We start from the raw sequence: 23198 nt of genomic DNA, 5'->3' as shown, positions 1-23198 counted from the left end.
CTTCCTTCCCTCCAATCCTTCCTTACTTCCCTCCAATCTTTCCATCTTTCCTTCCATCCAATCCTTCCTTCCTTCCCTCCAATCCTTCCTTCCTTCCCTCCGATTCTTCCATCCTTCCTACCCTCCAATCCTTCCTTCCAATCCTTCCCTCCAATCCTTCCTTCCCTCGTTCCTTCCCTACATTCTCTCCTTCCTTCCCTCCAATCCTTCCTTCATCCTTCCCTCCTTCCTTCCCTCCTTCCTTCCTTCCTGCCCTCCCTCCCTCTCCCCTCCCCAGCTCTGACATCCGGGTCCACGCCTTTCCCAACGGCACGCTCTCCGTGCGTCCGGTGACGTCACGCGATGCGGGGGAGTACGTGTGTGTGGCGCGCAACACGGCGGGTGACGTGCATGCACGGCTGCGCGTGGAGTTGGCGGCTGGGCCAGGCGCCTCCTATCTGCAACCCCGGCTTCCCGTGACCCCCGTGACCCCCGTGACCCCCGTGACCCAGGATGCCGATCCCAGGGAGGACTGTGCTGCCCACCACTGCCTCCACGTCCCATCCGGTGTCCTGGGAGATCTGGATGTTCGGGTCGCGAGGCCTGATGGGAGTGTGGGGATCTGGGACCTGGGGCCTGGGTTAGATCTCAGATGTGTGACCACGGGTGGGGGGGCGGAGCCTGGGGCGGGTTCTTCCTCTTCCTCTCAGTCACTTCCTTCTTCCTCTTCCTCTTCATTTCCTGTTTCCTCTTCCTTTCCTTCTTCCTCTTCTCTCAATCACTTCCTTCTTCTTCCTCTTCCTCTCAACATCATTCAACTTCTTCTTCCTCTTCCTTTCCCTCTTCCTCTTCCTTTCCTGTTTCCTCTTCCTTTCCTTCTTCCTCTCCATCTCTTCCTTCCTCTTCCTCTCACCATCCTTCATCTTCTTCCTCTTCCTCTGCTTCCTCCTCTACTTCTTTTCCTTCTTCCTCTTCCTTTCCTTCTTCCTCTTCCTCTCATCCTTTCCTGTTCTCTTCCTCTCAATCTCTTCCTTCTTCCTGTTCTTCCTTTCCTTCCTCTTCCTCTTCTCAGTCTCTTCCTTCTTCCTCTTCTTCCTTTCCTTCCTCTTCCTCTTCTCAGTCTCTTCCTTCTTCCTCTTCTTCCTTTCCTTCCTCTTCCTCTTCTCAGTCTCTTCCTTCTTCCTCTTCTTCACATTCTTTTCCTGCTTCCTCTTCTTTTCCTTCTTCCTCTTCTCCATCTCTTCCTGCTTCCTCTCATGTTTCCTCTTCTTCCTCTTCCATTCCTTCTTCCTCTTCCTCTCAGTCTCTTCCTTCTTCCTCTTCATTTCCTATTTCCTCTTCCTCTTCACTTTCTGGTTCCTCTTCACTTCCTGCTTCCCCTTCGCTTCCTGCTTCACTTCCGGCTTCCCCTTCACTTCCTGCTTCACTTCCTGCTTCCTCTTCGGCTCCCACTTCTGCTTCTGCCCCACTACCCCCCGAGCTCTATGTCCCCTACAGCACCCCCGTGACCTTCACGTGCCCCCGTGACCCAGGGGTCGCGCGCAGTGACTTGGCTGACGCCGGCCTCGCAGCCCGTGGCCTTCACTTCCGGGCCGGAGGACGCCCACTTCCGGGTGCTGCCGGACGGGCGTCTGCGCCTGCGGGGGCCACGGCAGGCCGACGCAGGCACGTACACGTGCATGGTGGAGCGGGGCTGGCGCGCCACCGTGCGCCTACACGTGCAGCTGTGGGCGCTGCGCATCCGTGTCATGCCTGATGTCCATGACGACGTGAACGACGACATCCGGGTCTCCCCCGTAGTGCGTCTGCGCGTGCGCTGCCAGGCGGATGGCGTCCCCGAGCCCCGCCTGCTGTGGGAACTTCCGGGCGGGCTGGTACTTCCAGTCCCGTATCACAGTCGCATGGAGGGAGGAATCAGCGTGGATGCGCGTGGGACGTTGGAAATCCCGGATGTGCTTGCGCCGCGCAGCGGTGGCAGCTACGCCGTGGCGTGTGTGGCGCGCAACCCGGTGGGTGAAGCCCAGATGTGGGTGTGGCTGCCGCCATGGTGGGCGCGGGCTGGGGGACCCGGATGTCACCCTCCTCCGTGTCCACTCACCCGGATGTGGCGTCAGGGACCCAGATGTCACTTATCTCCAGGTCCACTGAGGGGCCAGGACCCGGATTTTGCGTGGGGAACCCGGATATTATGTAAGTCCACGTCCATTAACCCGGATGTGGACTGTGGCAGGGACCTGGACATGTGCTGGGCAGGACCCGGATATCACATCCACAGGCCTGGCTGTGGCGTGTGGAGTCTCGGATGTCACACTCCTCTCCTTCCACTGACAGGGTCTAGGACCCGGATGTGGCGTGAGGATCCCGGATGTCAGGTCCCTCCACATCCACTGAGGGTCCAGGACCAAGATGTGGAATGGGAACTACCTGGATGTTAGGGACCTCCAGGTCCATGAACCTGGATGTGGGGTGAGTACCCAGATGTTAGGGACCTCCAGGTCAGTGAACCCGGATGTGGGCTGGGTACTCGGATGTTAGGGTCCTCCAGGTCCATGAACCTGGATGTGGGGTGAGTACCCAGATGTTAGGGACCTCCAGGTCCATGAACCTGGATGTGGGGTGAGTACCCAGATGTTAGGGACCTCCAGGTCTGTGAACCCGTATGTGGGGTGGGTACCCGGATGTTAGGGATCTCCAGGTCCGGGAACCCAGATGTGGAGGCGAGTACCAGGATGTCACTTAACTCCAGGTCCACTGGCAGGCGCCAGGACCCGGATGTGAGCGGTTTGGACCCGGATGTGAGGGTTGGGACCCAGATGTGAGGGGTTGAGACCCAGATGTGAGAGGTGGAACCCGGATGTGGCGGAGCGGGCACTCCACACCTTGGCTCCAGCTGCGCTTTGGCCGTTGGGGTCCTTTCCTAGACTCGGAGGCAATAAAGCAGCCATGCTGCTTCTGGATGGAATTCTTCCTCACTTCCGCCCCCCAGCGCAGGCCAAGCCCTCCTGAGTCCCTCACTTCTTCCCCAGCCCAGGCCATGCCCTCCTGAGCTCTAGCCACGCCCTACTGAGCACAGGCCACGCCCCCTGGGCACAGGCCACGCTCCCTGACAGTCCTGACTCTTATTGCAGCCCTCCATGTAGTTCTCGAGGTTTCCCTCCTCCCCTTCCTCCTGCCTCTGCCAGGCCTGGCAATTTCTTGGCGCCCAGCCCAGCAACTCCGGGCTTTTCCCTTCCTTCCCTGCCTACCCCTTCAGCACCACATCCTGTTCCTTTCCAAGGAACAAGGGGACTTTTATTTTGGAGGGGGTTTGTGGAGTTCTGGCTGCTGGAGTGATGTGGACATTTGAGCCCTGCGAGCTTCCTGGCTGGCAGGGACAGCAACAGGCCCAGGCGCTGATGGCAGAGAACTGTGGATGTGAGTTCGTCCTCTGGGGAACACGGGGAGAGGTGTGGGGACCCGGGTTTGGGGGGCTTCGATTGCTTTTTGGAGCCCCCCCCGATGTCCCACCATGCCCCGGGGTGGGGGCTTCAGGGCCCCGCCACAAGCCTGGAAAGACGAGGTGAAGGGCTGATGTACTGGTGGGGGCAACAGCAGCCTGGCCCTGGGGTGGCCGGATGTTCCTCAGCTCTTCCCCACTTCCTGCTTCCGGCCTTCTCCTCCAGGAAACGGGGAGCATCATGGGAAGGATGCGATCCTGGGCGCCATGTTGGTCAGGAGAGGGCCTGGAGGGAGGGGGAGTCCTCCCATCCCTCCTCCCATCCACCCATCCATCCATCCACCCATCCCTCCACCCATCCATCCATCCACCCATCCACCTATTCATCCACCCATCCATCTATCCACCCATCCACCTATCCATCCATCCATCCATCCATACACCCACAAATCCATCCATCCATCCATCCATCCATCCACCCACCCACCCATCCATCCATCCACTGTGCATCCATCCATCCAGCCATCCATCCATCCACCCATTCCCCTATTCATCCATCCATCCACCCACCCATCCATCCATCCATCCATCCATCCATCCACCCACCCACCCATCCATCCATCCACCCATCCACCCATCCACCCATCCACTCATCCATCCAACCATCCATCCATCCACCCATCCATTCACCCATCCATCTATCCATCCACCCATCCACCTATCCATCCATCCATCCATCCACCCATCCATCCACCCATCCTCTCTCTCCTCCTCAGGTAGCACAGCAGCTGCACAGCCCCACCCCTTGTCTTCCTTCTTCTCCTCCTCCTCCTCCCCCCTGGCCCCTGCGCAGGCCCTGCCCCCTCGCGCCCCAACTTCCTGCTGCTCTTGGCCGACGACCTGGGCCTGGGCGACCTGGGCAGCTTCGGGAACCGCAGCCTGCGGTGAGCAGAGGGGGAGATCCGGATGTAGGGCCTTAGTTACCCGGATGTGGGAGCTCAGATCCCTGGATGTTCCACCAGGAGAACTGTATAGACATCTAGTGGACCCCAGGTCCCCGGATGTTGGATGTTAGGTCCCCGGATGTTGGAGTTCAATTCCCAGGATGTTAGATCTCAGTTCCCTGGATGTTGAAGATCAGGTCCCCGGATGTTGGATATCAGATCCCTGGATGTGGGATGTTAGTGCCCGGGATGTTAGTGCCCCGGATGTTGGAGATCAGGTCCTCAGATGTTAAATCTTAGTATACCCCAGATGTGGGAAATCAGGTTCCCGGATGTTAGATGTTAGTACCCCAGATGTTAGAGATCAGGCCCCCGGATGTTGGATATCAGATCCCTGGATGTTGGATCTTAGTGTCCCAGATGTTGGAGACCAGGTACCCGGATGTTTGAGCTCAGGTCCCAGAGGTTGGATCTTAGTTGCCCGGATGTAGGCCCTCAGGTCCCCGGATGTTGGGCCTTAGATCCCCGGATGTAGGAGCCCAGTCCACAGATATAGATCTTAGTACCCTGGATGTGGGATCTCAGGGCCCCAGATGTTGGATCTTAGATCCCCGGATGTTGGACCTCAGGTCCCCAGAGGTTGGATCTTAGTATCCCAGATGTGGGATCTCAGGTCCCCGGATGTTGGATCTTAGATCCCCGGATGTGGGATCTCAGGGCCCCGGATGTTGGAGTTCAGCTCCTGGGATGTTGGGCATTAGATCCCCAGATGTTAGACCCCAGGTCCCCGTATGTTCTTGGCTGTGACTCAGTTTCCCTCTCCCCCCACAGCACCCCGCACCTGGACGGCCTGGCCCGGGACGGCGTGTGGCTGACCCAGCACCTGGCGGCAGCGTCTGTCTGCAGCCCGAGCCGTGCGGCCTTCCTGACGGGACGCTACCCTGTGCACCTGGGTTGGTATGGGGGGGTGGGACATCTGGGGAACGGAGGGAGCGGTGGGGGGGGAGGTGGGGGCAGGACATCCGGGGATCTGAGAGCCAACATCTGGCATACTAAGATCCAACATCCGTGGACCTGATATTCAACATCTGGGGATCTGAGACCCAACATCCGGGGATCTAAAGCCCAACATCCGGGGAACTGAGCACCAACATCCGGGGCACTGAGCTCTAACATCCAGGGACTTCATCTCTGACATCCGGGTTACTAAGATCCAACATCCGGGGATCTGAGCACAAACATCCGGGGCACTGAACTCTAATATCCGGGAACCTTATCTCTAACATCCATTGTACTAAGATCCAACATCCGGGGATCTGAGGCCTAACATTCTGGGAACTGAACTCCAAGATCCGAGGACCTGACATCCACCATCCGGGGTACTAAGATCCAACATCCGGGAACCTGAGCCCCAACATCCGGGGAACAGAGCTCCAACATCTGGGGATCTGAGGGCCTACATACCCGAATCTAAGCTCCAATATCCGGGGTTGTAAGACCCAACATCCAGGGAACTGAGCTACAACATCCGGGTAACTGAAGTCCAACATCTGGGGTCCTGATATCCACCATACAGGGCACTGAACTCCATCATCCGGGGATCTGAGGGCCAACATCTGGGATACTAACATCAAACATCCGGGGACCTGAGGTCCAACATCCAGGGAACTGAGGCTCAACATCTAGGGCACTGAGGTCCACTAGAGGGAGGGGAGGACTACTCTGAGGATCTCAGGTTCAAATTCCTGAGACTCTGGGACTTCCCCCCTGAAACGCCAGGAAACCGGAAGTGATGCCATATTGGTTTCCCCCGGGGCTCCCAGGGCTGGGGTCCTTTCCACCCCGGGTGGGCAGGTCCCAGGCTATCCCAGACACAGCAGGCCTTCCCCCTGAAGGTGTTAGATGCCCCCTCCTGACCCGGGACGCCATCATCACTGACCTAGGGTAATTCTCCTCTCTCTTGAAAGGCATGGTGACCACCAAAGGGGCGCGCGTGCTGCAGTGGGCAGCCGTGTCGGGCGGGCTGCCCACCTCCGAGATCACCTTCGCCAAGATCCTGCAGGAGCAGGGATACACCACCGGCCTCATAGGTAAGAGAGAAGTCATCCACCCACCCATCCATCCATCCACCCATCCCCCATCCATCCACCCATCCATCTATCCATCCACCCATCCATCCATTCATCCATCCATCCATCCATCCATCCACCCATCCATCCATCCACCCATCCCCCATCCATCCACCCATCCATCTATCCATCCACCCATCCATCCATTCATCCATCCATCCATCCATCCACCCATCCACCCATCCATCCATCCATCCACCCGTCCACCCATCCATCCATCCATCCACCCACCCATCCATCCATCCATCCATCCACCCATCCACCCATCCATCCATCCACTGTGCATCCATCCATCCAGCCATCCATCCATCCACCCATTCCCCTATTCATCCATCCATCCATCCACCCACCCATCCATCCATCCATCCATCCACCCATCCATCCATCCATCCATCCACCCACCCAACCATCCACCCACCCATCCATCCACCCATCCATCCACCCATCCATGTACCCATCCACCCATCCATTCACTCATCCATCCGTCTCTTCCCCTCCAGGCAAATGGCACCTGGGCCTCAACTGTGAGTCCCCCACTGACCACTGCCACCACCCCCTGAACCACGGGTTTGACTCCTTCTTCGGGGTCCCCTTCACCCTGATGGGGGACTGCTTGCAAGCAGAGCCCTCGGAGAAGCGAGCGCGTCTGCAAGGGCCCCTGGACCTGGGGGCGCAGCTGCTGCTGCTTTCCCTGCTCTGCCTGGACTCTGGGAAGCTCACGGGCCTGCTGGGCCTGCGCTGGGTGCCCTGGGTGCTGGGCCCTGTATGTGGGGCCTTGCTCCTGGCCTGCACCTCCCGCCTCCTGGGTGTCTTCATCGTCCATGCCGACTGCTTCCTGATAAGGGATCACCAGGTCGTCCAGCAGCCTCTGAGGTTTGAGGCCAGTGTGGGGCTCTTCTTGCAGGAGGCTGAGGCCTTCATCCACAGGTCAGCCTGGGGTCGGGGAGGGGGACAGATGCCATCTACTAGATCTCTATAGTCAACTGGTAGACCTTAGATCCCCGGATGTACATCCAGTAGATCTCTATAGTCAACTATCAACCTCAAATCCCCAAATGTTCCACTAGGAGATCTCTATAGGCATCTGGTAAACCTCAGATCCCCGGATGTACATCCAGTAGATCTCTATAGTCAACTGGTCAATCTCAAATCCCCGGATGTTCCATCAGTAGATCTCTATAGACATCTGGTAGACCTCAGATCCCCAGATGTACATCTACTAGATCTCTATAGTCAACTGGTAGACCTCAGGTGCCCAGATGTATATCCAGTAGATCTCTATAGTCAACTGTCAACCTCAAATCCTCTGGTAGACCTCAAATTCCTGAATGTTACATCTAGTACATCTCTATAGACATCTGGTAGACCTCAGGTTCCCGGATGTTCCATCAGTAGATCTGCAGAGATATCTGGTAGACCTCAGATCCCCAGATGTATATCCAGTAGATCTCTATAGACATCTGGTAGACCTCAGGTCCCCGGATGTTCCATCTAGTAGATCTGTAGAGACATCTGGTAGACCTCGATTATTGGTAGTATTGATCAGATCATGATCGATTATTGGTAATAACTGATCAGATGATGTTCGATTATTGGTAATAACTGATCAGCTCATGTTCAATTATTGGTATTATCAATCAGATGATGTTCGATTATTGGTATTATCGATCACATCACAATCGAATATTGGTATTATTGATCAGATCCTGTTCGATTATTAGTAATATCTGATCAGCTCATGTTCTATTATTGGTCATATCGATCAGATGTTTGATTATTGGTAATAACTGATCAGATCTGTTGGATTATTGGTAATAACTGATTGGATCACGATCGATTATTGGTATTTTTGATCAGATCACTATTGATTATTGGTATTATCGATCAGATCAGGATCGATTATTGGTAATATCTGATCAGATCAGGATCAATTATCGATCATCTGATCGATTATTGGCAATACCTGATCAGGTCGGTTATTGGTGAGGTTATTGATGATGGGGGCGGGGTCTGACATGGGTCCGCAGGCACCAGGCCCGCCCCTTCCTCCTTCTCGTCTCCTTCCTCCACGTCCACGTCCCGCTGGTCACCTCACCTGCCTTCCAGGGCCGCAGCGCACACGGCGCTCACGGCGACAACGTGGAGGAGCTCGACTGGATGGTGGGTGAGTGCGGGGTGGCAGGAACTGAGGCACGGTGCTTGGGATGGGGGAAACTGAGGCACGGGGGTGGGGTGAGTGGGTTGGGGGAAACTGAGGCACAGAGATGGGGTGAGCGGGATGGGGGAAACTGAGGCATGGGAACGGGGTCAATGGATTGAGGTAAACTGAGGCACGGTGCACTTGGGTAAACTGAGGCACGGTGCATTTGTGTAAACTGAGGCACGGGGACAGGGTCAGTGTGTTGGGGATAAACTGAGGCATGGGGTTTGGGTAAACTGAGGCACGGTGCATTTGGGTAAACTGAGTCACTGGGCATGTTGGGGGTAAACTGAGGCAAGGTGCACTTGGGTAAACTGAGGCACGGTGCATGTTGGGTAAACTGAAGCACGGTGCATGTTCAGGGTGAACTGAGGCACGGTGCATTTGGGTAAACTGAGGTACGGTGGATGTGGGTAAACTGAGGCCCGCATATAGGGGTAAACTGAGGGACGGTGCATGTTGTGTAAACTGAGTCACTGGGTATTGGGGTAAACTGAGGCACGGTGTATTTGGGTAAACTGAGTCACTGGGCATGTTTGGCAAACTGAGGCATGGTGCATGTTGGGTAAACTGAGGCACGGGGACGAGGTGAGTGGGTTGAGTAAACTGAGGCACTGGGATGGGGGTAAACTGAGGCACGGTGCATTTGGGTAAATTTAGGCACGGTGCACTTGGGTAAACTGAGGCCCAAATATAGGGGTAATCTGAGGCACCGTGAATGTTTAGGGAAAACTGAGGCACGGTGCACTTGGGTAAACTGAGGCAAAGTGCATTTGGGTAAACTGAGGCACAGTGCATGTCGGGGGTAAACTGAGGCACGGTGCATTTGGGTAAACTGAGGCCCGGTGCCTGTTTGGTAAACTGAGTCACTGGGCATTGGGGATAAACTGAAGCACGATGGAAATTTGTAAACTGAGTCACAATGCATGTTGGGTAAACTGAGGCACGGTGCATGTTGGGGGCAAACCGAGGCACGGTGGATGCTGGGGGTAAACTGAGGCACGGACCCATTTCCCCCCCCGCAGGGCGACTGCTTTCAGCGCTGGACGGTGCGGGGCTGGGGCGCCGTACCCTCGTCTACTTCACGTCGGACCACAGTGCCTCGCTGGAGGCCCCGGCTGGGGTGCCCGCCTCGGGGGTTCCAACGGCATTCACCGAGGCGAGGGGAAAACTGAGGCAGGGTGGGCGGGGCCTCCCAAGCGGCCCGACCCCGCCCCTTGACCTTTGCCCTTCGCCCTCCCTTGCAGGTGGCAAAGGCATGGGCGGCTGGGAGGGCGGCATCCGGGTCCCTGGGCTGGTGCGCAGGCCCGGGACACTGCCCGCAGGGCGCCTGATGCCTGAGCCCACCAGCCTCATGGACCTGTTCCCCACCGTGGTGCGCCTGGCCGGGGGCTGGGTTCCGGCAGACAGGTAGGAGTTCGCCGGCCTGCGTCCCCACGGGGTGGAGGAGAAGGGGGGTCATCCGGGGCCTCGGGGATCCCGAGCGGGGGAGGCTGAGGCCTGCACATCCGGGTCTCTGGTTGCTCAGAAGCCTGCACATCCGGGTCTCTGAGGGCTCAGACCTGCACATCCGGGTCTCTGGGGGCGCAGGAGCCTTTACATCCGGGTAACTAAGGGCTCAGGCCTGCAAATCTGGGCCTCTGAGCACTCAGAAGCCTAGACATCTGGGTCTCTGAGGACTCAGGCCTTCATATCCGGGTCTCTAAGGCATCAGGGCTGCACATCCAGGTCTCTGAGTACCTAGGCCCAGGTCTCAGGCCTGGACATCCGGGTCTCTGAGGGCTCAGGCCTGCACATCTGGGTCTCTGAGGGCTCAGAAGCCTGCACATCTGGGTCTCTGGGATCTCAGGCCTGCACATCCGGGTCTCTGGGGGCTCAGAAACCTGGACATCCGGGTCTCTGGGATTTCTGGCCTGCACACCTGGGCCTCTGAGCGCTCAGAAGCCTGCACATCTGGGTCTCTGAGTGTTCAGGAGCCTGGACATATGGGTCTTGAAGGCCTCAGAAGCCTGCACATCCAGGTCTCTGAGGGCTCAGAAGCCTGCACATCCGGGTCTCTAAAAGCTCAAGCCTTGACATCCAGGTCTCTGGGATCTCTGGCATGCACATCCGGGTCTCTGGGGGCTCTGGCCTGCACATCTGGGTCTCTGAGTGCTCAGAAGCCTGCACATCCAGGTCCCGCAGGGAGGTGGAAGGCCGGGACCTGATGCCCGCGCTGCTGGGGACGGCGCTGGCCGCAGGCCACGACTTCCTGCTGCACTACTGCGAGGCCCGGCTGCACGCCGTGCGCTGGTTCGACCACCCAAGTGAGTGCCTTGACCTCCGCTGGGCCCCGGGGCGGGGGAGGGAGCTGCATGCATGCGTGCAGGGACCCGGATGCAAGGCCTGGGGGTGGGAGACCTGGAGGTGGGAATCCCCGGATGTGGGAATCCTGGGATATGAGGACCTGGATGGAAGGCATGAGATGGGAATCCCCGGATGTAAGGTTCCGGATGTGAAGTCCCCGATGGGAATTCCCGGATGTGAGGTACTGGATGAGAATCCCTGGATGTGAGGCCCCGGATGTGGGAATCCTGGGATGTGAGGACCTGGATGGAAGACATGAGATGGGAATCCCCGGATGTGAGGCCCCGGATGTGAGGTCCCAAATGGGAATCCCTGGATGTGAGGTCCCAGATGAGAATCCCCGGATGTGAGGCCATGGATGTGAGTCCCCGGATGTGAGGTCCCACATGTGAATGCACGGATGTGGGGCCCCGGATGTGAATCCCCGGATGTGAAGCCCCAGATGTGAATCCCCGGATGTGAAGCCCCGGATGTAAGGTTCTGGATGTGAGGTCCCGGATGTGAATTCCCGGAAGTGAGGTCCGAGATGGGAATCCCCGGATGTGAATACCCAGATGTGAAGTCCTGGATGGGAATCCCCAGATGTAAGGTCTTGCATGTGAATGCCCGGATGTGAATCCCTGGATGTGATGTTCTGAATGTGAATTCCCGGATGGGAATCCCCGGATGTGAGGCCCTGGATGTTACTCCTTTCTCCCCCCACCCCCCGCAGGCCGCACGGTGTGGAAGCTGCACTTCGCCACTCCGCGCTCCGACTCGCCGGGCTCGGGCACCTGCCTCGGTTTCCCTGCCTGTGCCTGCTTGGGGCGGCGAATGACCCGCCACCTGCGGCCACTGCTCTTTGACCTGACGGCGGACCCGGGGGAGACCTGCCCGCTGCAGGGCCCGATGGCGACGCGCAGACGCGTGGAGGCCGCGGTGGCCCGGATGCTGCGCACGCGCCACCCCCTCATGGCCCCGCCCCTTGCCCCTGCACACAACACCTGGAGCCCGTGCCTGCAGCACTGCTGCGCGCCCAGACCGCTCTGTGCCTGCGACCACCTGATCCCCGACTTCTGACCCTGACCCGACCCCCAACCCCCAACTTCCCTGGGGCTATGGCAGATCCTGGCCTGCGCCTTCTCACATCCGGGGACTCACATCCGGGTATTAAACATCCAGGTATACTCAAATACAGAGATTCCCACATCCGGGGATTCCCACATACAGACTCTCACATCCAGGGATTCCTACATCCGGAGATTCTCACATCCAGGGATTCCTACATCCGGGGATTCTCACATCTGGGGATTCTCACTTCTGGTGACACATCCGGGAATTCCCGGGGATGTATTTACACATCCGGGGAATCCCACATCCGGGGACTTTTAGACCCGGGGAGTCTCACAACCAGAGACTCTCACATCCGGGGACTTTTACATCCGGGGATTCTCATATCCAGAGACTTTCACATCCGGGGATTCCTACATACAGACTCTCACATCCAGAGATTCTCACATCCGGGGATTCTCACATCCAGAAATTCTCACATCCAGAGATTCCCACATGCGGGGATTCTCATATCCAGGGATTCCCACATCCGGGGATTCTCAGACCAGGGAATTCCCACATCTGGGGAAATCTCACATCCAGAAACTCACATCCGGGGATTCCCACATCTGGGGATTATCGCATCCAGGGATTCTCACATCTGGGGATTCCCACAGCCGGGGATTCTCACATCCGGGGATTCCCACATCTAGAGATTCCTACATCCAGGGATTGTCACATCCAGGGACTTTTACATCCAGAGACTCTCACATGCGGGGATTCTCACATCTGGGGAACTCTTACATCTGGGGATTTTCACATTCAGAGAGTCTCACATCTGGGGATTCTCAGACCCAGGGATTCCCACATCCGGGGACTCTCACATCCTGAGCCTCTCATCCTGGACCTCCACCTTGGGCCTCCCATCCGGGGCCTTTCCCCAGCCTCCCATCCGGGGCCCTCTCACATCCGGGCCTATGTCCTCTAACTTCTCACACAATAAAACCTCGTGAGCACCGCACCGCACGGCAGGGTCAGGGGTCACCGGGGTCAGAAGCCGGGCACTGGTCCTGCCTTCCATTTCAGGTCATTTCCGGTTGATGCTAGGATACAGGGCTGGTCCTGCCTTCCATTTCAGGCCACTTCTGGTCGTTGCTAGGGTAGAGGACTAGTCCCACCTTCCATTTCAGGTCATTTCCGGTCATTGCTAGGGTATAGGACTACTCCCACCTTCCATTTCAGGTCATTTCCGGTCATTGCTAAGGTATAGGACTAGTCCCACTTTCCATTTCAGGCCGCTTCTGGTCATTGCTAGGGTATAGGACTTCCATTTCAGGCCACTTCTGGTCATTGCTAGGGTATAGGACTGGTCCTGCCTTCCATTTCAGACCATTTCTGGTCATTGCTAGAATACAGGGCTGGTCCCACCTTCCATTTCAGGTCATTTCTGGTGGTTGCTAGGGTATTGGACTAGTCCCGCCTTCCATTTCAGGCCATTTCCGGTGGTTGCTAGGGTATTGGACTATTCCCGCCTTCCATTTCAGACCATTTCCGGTGGGTTGCTAGGATACAGGCTTGGTCTCGCCCTCCTCCAGGACATCCCACCACCTAGATTCACACCTGATTGGCCTATTCCATGAAAGCCCCGCCTTCACTTTCCTAATTCACTTGTCATTGGTCCAGCTGTAAGACACGCCCTTTAGCCCCCCCACAAATCCAACTCGCTGCTGATTGGACCTCACACGACAGTCCTGCCCCTAACTACCTGAACTTGGATTCAGATTGGCCCAGCGGGATTGGAGACGTGGGGTACCTGGATGGTGGACCACTCTAAGGGGAGGCAGTGGTTGCGTGGATGGATGGGTGGATGACCAGGCCTGCGACCTCTTCCCCTTCTGTGCCTGTCCCAGGGGACCCCAATGACCTCTCCAGGGATTGACCCAGATGGGCCTATAGCTCCTTATGGCGGTAGGATAAGTCGAGGTCGGAGGTCTGTGTCTCCCTAGGCCTAGGATGCATTGCACCTGCACGGCATCCGGGTCTTCTCTGGAGGGAGGGACCCATTGGCTTCCCCGGGGACTCCTCCAGCCACGCCCCCTGCTCTGATTGGCTGACACGCCTGTCTCTCCCTCCTTTGGCCCCGCCCAGGGAAGCTGGGGGTCCAGTCCCGCCTCTTCCTTGGGTGATATTGAAAGGCAGGGCATGCTGTCCATCATCCCTGTGTCCCGCCCCCTGCCAAGCCAATAGCTGGAGAGTCGATATGTGTGAAGCCATGCCTCTTCGTGGCTAGCTCTATGAACGCTGTGGGTGCCCATCACCCAGAGGTCCTGCCCACTAGTGAATGTATGGGCTCAAGGGCTGTCCTTCACTTCCAGGTCCCGCCTCCTGGCTGTTGGAAGGCCATAGAGGCTCTTTGTCACCTCCAGGCCCCGTCCAATGGCTGTTGAAAGGCCACAGGGGCTGTCTGTCTCCTCCAGGTCCCGCCCCCTGGCTGTTGTGTGGACATTTGTCCTCTCTGTCACCTTCAGACCATGCCCCCTTGTTGTATAATCCTGTGTCCTGTCTGTCACCTTCAGGCCACGCCCCCTTGTATTATCAAGTGTCCTGTCGACTTCAGGCCACGCCCCTTGCAATTAGATGGCCACACAGGGTGTCATTTACCTCCAGGCCCCTCCTCCTACTCCGTCTTATGTCCTGTCAAGCCGAAGTCCCGCCCACAAGTGACTGACTGGACACTCTAGCTGTCCATCACCATCCTGTCCCGCCCTGCGCCTGTCTCCACACTGAGTAGGTGCCAGAGGGGAAGGGAAACGCTGCCTGGGCGCACGCAACGCGCATGTGCGGGAAGTGGTTCCAAAGAGGCGGAGCCTGCGCATGCGCTATGGAAAGATGGGCGGGGCAGACAGGCCTGACAGTGCGCATGTGTACTTTACGTTGATTTTATTCGTCCCTCCCCCCCAGGCTCCTTCTTACGCTTCCGCTTCGGCTGGCTGCTGGAGGCCCCGGGTTCGAATCCAGCCTCACACTGGGGCGGCTCCTGGGGGCAGGGGAGGCACAGGCTACAGCCCCCGCGGGGGATCATGGGAGGCTTCGCCCCACGCCCCCCCTCATCCGGGCACCCTGGGAGGGGGCAGTTCCCACCTGCATCCCGGCCCGCAGCCCGGAAGCAGTGTCTGCAACCTCCAGATTAGAAGTAGGTGATGGCGGTGCTCACTAGGGCCACGACCACCACGGACACAACAGGGGACACGAGGCAGGCCAGCGTGCAGCCTTTAGGGGGCGGAACCGGAAATTGGGGGGAGAACACACCCAGGAAGGGGGTGGGGCGTCCCCCTGCAGCTTCTGGTCGGGAAGTGTCCGGAAACAGGAAGCGAGCCAAGGCGAAGGGGGCGGGACAAGGGTGCCTGACCGGAAGTGCTATCACAGCCATGACAGGAAGTGTCCATGAACAGGGACAGGAAGTGCCCCTAGTCAAGACCGGAAGTTCTTGTGTACTAGGGACTGGAAGTCTCCATAGTCAAGACCAGAAGTTCTTGTATACTAGGGACCGGAAGTCCCCATAGTCAAGACCTGAAGTTGTTATATAGGGACTGGAGGTCTCCACAGTCAAGACCAGAAGTTCCTACACACTAGGGACCGGAAATGCCCTTCCAATCAGGACCAGAAGTGCCCTTCCCATCAGGACCGGAAGTTTCTATATACTAGGGACCGGAAGTCCCCAGTCAGGACCAGAAGTTCCTATATACTAGGGACCGGAAATCTCCACAGTCAAAACCGCAAGTCCCCATAGTCAATACCAGAATTTCTTATACACTAGATACAGGAAGTTCCTCTACACTAGGGACTGGAAGTGCCCTTCCAATCAGGATCGGAAGTTCCTATACACTAGGGACCAGAAGTGCCCTTCCAATCAGGACCAGAAGTTCCTGTACACTTGGACTGGAAGTCCCCATAGTCAAGACCAGAAGTTGTTATATACTAGGGACCAGAAGTCTCCACAGTGAAGACCGGAAGTTCTTACACACTAGGGACCGGAAGTCCCCATAGTCAGGACCGGAAGTTCATATACACTAGGGACCAGAAGTCCTCAGTCAGGACCGGAACTTGTTATATACTAGGGACCGGAAGTTCCCAATCAGGACCGGAAGTTCTGATACTCTGGACCAGAAGTTCACATACTGTCAGGAGCGGAAGTTCTCATGCAGACTGGAAGTCCCAATACACACCTGGGCCCAGATCAGGAGGGGACCGGAAGTGGGGCGGCCGAGGGTGCAGGACTTACCCTGGAGGGTCTCCGTGGATCACGTGTTCGTCGCCAGCACCTGGGGTGGAGGAGGAGGAGAGACGCAGCCCTGGGAGCTCGGCCTCCACATCCGGGTCCTTACATCCGGGTCCCTACATCGGGGTACCCACATCCAGGTCCCTACATCCGGGATCCCATGTCTGGGTCTCCACATCCGGGTCTCTACATCCAGGAATCCACACTGGGGTCTCCACATCCGGGTCTCTACATCCAGGTCTACACACTGGGGTCTCCACATCTGGGTCTCTACATCCAGGCTTCCACATCCGGGTCCCTACATCCAGATTCCCATGTCTGGGTCCCTACATCTGGGTCCGTAAATCCGGGCCTCCACACTGGGTTCCCTACATCCAGGCTTCTACATCCGGGCCTCTCCATCCCCAGCCTCCACATCCGGGCCTCCCCCCTTCCATGTCCTCACCTCCTGTGCCTGGCGGGGGTTGGGGCTGGGGTTGAGGCTGGCGTCGGGAGGTAGATGTCTGCGGGAAGAGAGAGAGTGAGGGAGGATGGAGGCCGGCCTCTCCCTTCCCCTTACCCCCCTCCTTCCCCTGACCCCTGACTCCCCCTGACCCTCCCTGACCCCGCTCACCTCCATCCCTACCCGGGGGTCACGGCCTAGGCGGGTCAGGCAGCTGTGGGTACAGCCCTGTGTGCCAGGAGTGGGCCGTGCCTCAGTTTCCCCACCCTGGGTGGGCCTGGTGTGTGTGTGGGAGGACCCCACTCATCCGAGATGGGCTTCGGGGTGGGATCTGCAGGCGAAGAGAGAGAGGGTGGTGACCCCTGACTTCCCCTGACCCCCCCAACCCCTGATCCCAAGGCCTCAGGGGGTGGCAAAGGGTCACATGGGATTCAGGCCCACAGCTGGATCAAGGCCCCACGTGAGGCCTAGCGCCCAGGGTGAAGTCATGGGGGGGGAAAGGTGAGAGGTCAGGACTCACCGGGGTCATCCAGGGCGTCGGCGAGGTCAAAGTCTGCCTGGCCTGAGGGTGGAAGAGGACAGTTGTTGGGGACAGACGTATGGATGGGGAGACAGATAGACACAGAAACGAACAGACAGACCGAGAGGATGACACACGGACAGACAGACAGACAAGGGATGGACAGATGATCAAGACAGGACAGACAGATGGACAGACAGAAGAAGCAGATGGACAGCCAGGTGGACAGACAGACCAAGAGGCAGACAGACAGAGAGGAAGACGGATGGACAGAGAGGAGACAGACAGACAGACACAGGACAGACAGACCCAGACAGAGAGACTGAGAGGCAGACGGACAGACAGACAGACAGACCAAGAGGATGACACATGGACAGATAGACAGACAGACAGAGCCAGAGACAGATGGACAGACAGACAATGAGACAGACAGAGAGGAGATGGACAGACAGAAACATGGACACACACACACGGACAGACACACGGACAGGCAGGGGCCCAGACACAGACTGACCTGCAGACAGATAGAGACAGACAGATGTAGAGACTGAGGGATAGACAGACAGACAAGGGATGGACGGATGACCAAGACCGGATGGACAGACAGACAGGAGAAGCGGATGGGCATCTAGGTGGACAGACAGACCAAGAAGAAGACAGACAGACTGCGAGGAGACCGACAGACAGACAGACTGAGAGGAGATGGACAGACCGACAGAAGCAGATGGACAGAGACACAGACAGACAGACTGAGATGCAGACGGACAGACAGACAAAAAGGAAGACAGATGGACAGAGAGGAGACAGACAGACGTAGAGGCAGGCAGACAGACATAGACAGACCAAGAGGAGATGGACAGACAGACAGACCCAGAGAGAGACAGACCGACACAGACAGACTGACTGACGGACAGATGGACAGATGGACAGACAGACCCAGAGACAGACAGACAGACAGGGACACAGACAGACTGACAGATGGACAGATGGACAGACAGACAGACAGACCGAGAGGAGACGGACAGACAGACAGACAGACAGACACAGAGACACACAGGCCAACAGGACAAGGCCCCGGCTTCCAACAACCTGGACCAGCCTGAAAATCCACCGCCACCTCCCCACCCCACAACCCCAGCCCAGCCCCGGGCCCTGATGGGGGGGAACCCGAAACCACCAGGAGAGGAGAGGGGGACACTAGAAACCACCAAAGAGGGGAGAACTACAAACCACCAAACTGAGGAGAGAACTAGAAACCACCAAACAGGGGAGAACTAGAAACCACCAAAAAGGGGGGAACTAGAAACCACCAAAGAGGGAGAACTAGAAACCACCAAACTGGGGGGGAAGTAGAACCACCAAGGTGGGGGAACTAGAAACCACCAAGGGGGAGAGAAACCACCAAGGAGGGGGGAACTAGAAACCACCAAGGGGGGAGAACTAGAAACCACCAAGGAGGGGGAACTAGAAACCACCAAACGGGGGGAAGTAGAAACCACCAACCACGGGGAGAGAACTAGAAACCACTTAACTGGGGGAGAGAACTAGAAACCACCAAGGAGGGGGAACTAGAAACCACCAACCAAGGGGAGAGAACTAGAAACCACCAAACGGGGGGAACTAGAAACCACCAACCAGAGGGAGAGAACTAGAAACCACCAAGGAGGGACAACTAGAAACCACCAAAGAGGGGGAACTAGAAACCACCAAGGGGGGGGACTAGAAATCACCAAGGGGGGAGAACTAAAAACCACCAAAGAGGGTGGGGGGACTAGAAACCACCAAGGCCTCACCTCAGCCTCCTGGGCCCAGGCCGCAGAGCAGGGCGGCCAGCAGCAGCAGCAGCAGCGCAGGTCCTCCTTGAAACCTACAAGGCTATGGTCAAAGTCACCCTAAGCAGGAAAGTCCTAGAAACCCCTGTCCAACTTCAGTGCCAACAAAGCCAGAAGTAGAGCCGTGTGGCTCCAGTGGTAGAGGGCTAGCCTTGAGCAAAAGCAGCTCATGGACTGTGCCCAGATCCTGAGTTCAAGGTCTGGGACTGGCAACAAACAGACATACACAACAATCTGTGCAGCCATCCAGCTAAAGCATGTCACCCTCTTGTCCCCAGCTGAATTGGACAGAGTTCCCTGGGAAAGGGGCTGGGGGAGCCACTGTCATCTTGACTCTGCCCATTCTGCCTGCATCACAGGATTCTGGCCACACCATTAGTTCATGGTTCTTTCTGACCAAAGGGATACAAGAATGGTGGCCATGCCCACATTCCATGTTGCCTGGTAGATGGACTAGGCTCTGTTAGAACACTCGGAGGCTGAGATCCACAGGGGAAAATCCTGCCACAGGAGTGTGTGCCAGCTGCAGGCACCCCCTGGCCAACCCAGCAGCTCAGTGCCAGACTGAGCTGGAGCCACAGGCCCTCTGCCCCATGAGCTGCCACCACAGCATGCGTGGGGATGGGAAGCAGGACACATGGGCATCTGAGAAGAAAATCTGCTTTGTCCATGACCTGCCTGATGAGGTAGACTTCCAGAGTCCACCAGGTGAGCTCCCCCATTGATGCAGCCAGCTGTTGGCACACATCCAAATCATCGAGGAGTCCCTCATGGTGTGTAAAGAGCAGATGTTGGTCCTGAATGACCTGTGTTGGGAGAAAGCCCAGTGCATGCACTTGCTGTCCCAGGAGAAGATGGAGAGGAGGAGAGTGCTGCAGGAGCTGCTGTCACTCATCGCAAGGGAAGGCACAGACAGCAGTCTCAAGATGCCAGCACAGGCTGAACTCCCCACCACCAGCACTGCTTCAGACGCCTCAGGGACTGTGGTGGGTGAAATGAGGGAGGAGCAGAAAGGTTTTGAAGAATTGCAACTTGAAAACAGCATGGAAACTGCCAGAGGAGAGGTCAGCTTCCTGACCCCATAGTGGACTCCCTCAAGGAGCACATCCTGCGCCAGATGCCGCACATCCAGATCCGCCCACAGCTCCCAGGCTCAGGGGAGGCGTGTTCCCTCACTTTCTCTTGTAGACTGATGCGGATGATGACTCTCTATGTGACATACTGACTCTCAAAAGCCTTGGCAGCCACCAGAAGTAGGTGGCCAGGTGGGTTTCTCTCAGGCCTCCATCAGCCGGGTGATGGGAAGGTTAAACTGGGGGTCGGGTAAGGCAGAAGCTGCCGGGAGGTGAGCCAAACTCAAGAGATATCTAATGGCCCATTGGTGGCCAGGAAAGAGGCCCATGTTATGCTTATCACAAAGAATAAATTGTTTTCAAACAAAATAAAAAGCCTTCAACAAAGATTTGTTCTTCCGGCCCTGGGGCTTGAACTCAGGGCCTGGCCATTGTCCTGAGCTCTTTTTGATCAAGACTGGCACTCTACAAGTTGAGCCCCACCTCCCTTTCCAGCTTTTTCTGTGTGGAATAGATCCCAGGGCTTCAGGCATGCTAGGTGACCACTCTACCACTGAGCCACATTCTCAGCTAGGATGATTCTCCCCACTCCCAAACCCATATGACCATTCCTCAGATAAATAGGAAGTAGGTGGTGGTGTATGCATCAAACACCTAGGCCAGCAGCCACCAGGCTTAGTGGGGAAAAGATTGTAGTGTAGAAATCTCTGATTTTGCATGCACGTGGTGTGTGTGTGTGTGTGTGTGTGTGTGTGTGTGTGTGTGTGTGTGTGTGTGTGTGTGAACTCAGGGCCTAGGCTCTATCCCTGAGTTTTCTTGCTCAAGGCTAGTGCTCTGCCTCTTGAGCCACAGCCTCACTTGCTTTTCGATGGTTAATTGTAGGTAAGAGTCTCAAGGACTTTCCTTTCCAGGGTGGCTTTGAATCATGATGGGGGCCCCCAAGGAAGCAAGAGTAAACACAACTCTCAAATACTATCCCTATGGTGGGCTACTCCTGCACCCTGGGGGCCAGATGTGAGACATGTGGCCCCGTGCCATCATTCTCTAGAGTTCACTTTGAGGAAGTGACCAGGACCAAGCTGACTTTTGCTCACCCTGATTGCTCATGCCAGAGCAGGTCTGTTCCACCCTAGGCCAAGAGAGCTCCAGGAGGCCCGGCTTACCAGGGACACAAAAAGGGAGAAGTCAGCTCCAGGCTGAGCTAAGAGCCTTTGCCTACATATACCCCAACTTGGCCTTACTTATCACTATAAGACCTGTCAAAGAACAACCCCCCAAAACAAAATTGGAGCTGTGCCTCCAAGTGGTAGAGCTCTAGCATTGAACCAAAGAGCTCAGGGACAGGGCCCACAAGCTTTGAGTTCAAGACCCCCAGCTGACCTTCCCCCATAAAACACAGGTTGTCTAACTGTGAACTAGTAGGATTTGTGAAGTGTTTCTGAAGAATGGTGATACTGAAGAAAGCACCCTAATTCTAATGACAGCTGAACTTGTGACATACAGCTATGTGCTGAGTCCTTCACAGGGCGCTATTTGCTGGGTCCTTCCCACATGGGGGTTTTGTGCTGAGTTCTCAAAAAGATTTGGTGAGTCATCCCAAAGGGTTCTATATGCTGAGTCCCTGAGAAGAGTGGGCTGTCCTGGGTTTTTCAAAGGGTGCTGTGTGCTGAGTCCATTACACAACGTACTGTATGCTGAGTCCTTCAAAAAGTGTGGTGAGCTACTGCATCCCAAAGGGTCCTGCTATGTGCTGAGCCCTTGCGAAGAGAGGGATGAGGTGAGTTTTTTGAGTGCTGTGTGCCGAGTCCTTTACACAGGGTGCTCTGTACTGTCCTTCAAATGGTGCTGTGAGCTGAGTGCTTCCACAGTGTGGTATGTGCTGAGTCCTTCAAAATTGTTCTATGTGCTGAGTTTTTCGAAGGGTGTTGTGCACTAGATGTTTTACACAGGGTGCTTTATGCTCAGCCCTTCAAAGGGTGCTGTGTGCTGAGTACTCTACCCAGCATACTACATGCTGAGTCCTCAAAGGGAGCTGTGTGCTGAGTCCTTTACACAGGGTGCTTTGTGCTGTTTTTTGGAAGTGTGCTGTGTGCTGAGTCACCCCAAAGGGTGCTACGTTCTGAGTCCTTGAGAGATAGTTATCCCCAACACTCACACACACACAAGTACAAACACACATACACACACAAATTTCACCATGCACCTGCTTGGTGTGTGGAGTGGAGGGGGATGGAGGAGAGTCTCCTCCAGCGGTGGGGCTGAGGGGAGATTCGATCCCCCGGGCAAGTACTGGGGGTGGGGGGGAATGCTGAGTTGAGGTAAGGCTGCAATTGCCATGGTCTAGGAACCTCAGGGCCCAGTCAGGGCTGCAATTGTGGCCAGGGCTGGGGGGCGGGGCCCAGGAGCGCACTTTGGTGGCAGCAATGGCCAGGGGCCCAAGGGGGCTAGGGCATGTGCACAGCAGGGGCGGGGTGGCCCAGGAGAGGAGTATGGGGCAGAAAGAGAGCTGGGAGAAGAGTGAGCATGAGCACAAGCACCAGTGGAGATGGCTTCAGTGGCTGGCGGCTGCTCAGATCATAGCGTGGGTCCTGGCTGGTTGCATAGAGCATGTGGAGCCTTCATGGCAGGCCATGGCCGCGCGTAGCCCCTGCAGCAGCCATGGCGCCCCTGAGTCTGAGGTCCCAGTTCGGGGAGCAAGGCAGAGTCAGCAGCTGCTGAGGCAGAGGCGGTAGCCACAGGGGACAAGGCCACTGAGGGGGCTGCAGCCGCTGAGGAGAAGGAGCAGAGGCTGAGAGCTGCCCCACCGCGCGCCAGCAGACGCCCCCGCCCCTTCCCAGCAGTGCTGCATTTCAAACGTGCTGCAGGCTCGGACTGGTGGAGCCTCTTGCAGTCACCTGGTGGAGATGGCGCACCCCTGTCTGGCTTGTGGCCCTGACTTGGTCCCGGCCCCGGGCCCTCAGACTCAGGGTGCGCACCCAGAGTCGCAGCC

The 23198-nt window shown here is 56.8% G+C and overlaps 1 pseudogene; it reads left to right on the top strand.

Moving 5' to 3' along the window:
• The first annotated feature begins 4270 nt into the window (after positions 1-4270).
• LOC122095050 lies at positions 4271-12093 on the top strand (annotated as a pseudogene).
• Positions 12094-23198: the final 11105 nt, after the last annotated feature.

This window comes from Dipodomys spectabilis, unplaced genomic scaffold (genome assembly GCF_019054845.1).
Source record: "Dipodomys spectabilis isolate Male_0828 unplaced genomic scaffold, ASM1905484v1 ptg000333l, whole genome shotgun sequence".
Lineage (NCBI taxonomy): Eukaryota > Metazoa > Chordata > Mammalia > Rodentia > Heteromyidae > Dipodomys > Dipodomys spectabilis.
The sequence above is the reverse complement of the archived record's forward strand: the minus strand, read 5'-3'. Positions and strand labels throughout refer to the sequence as shown.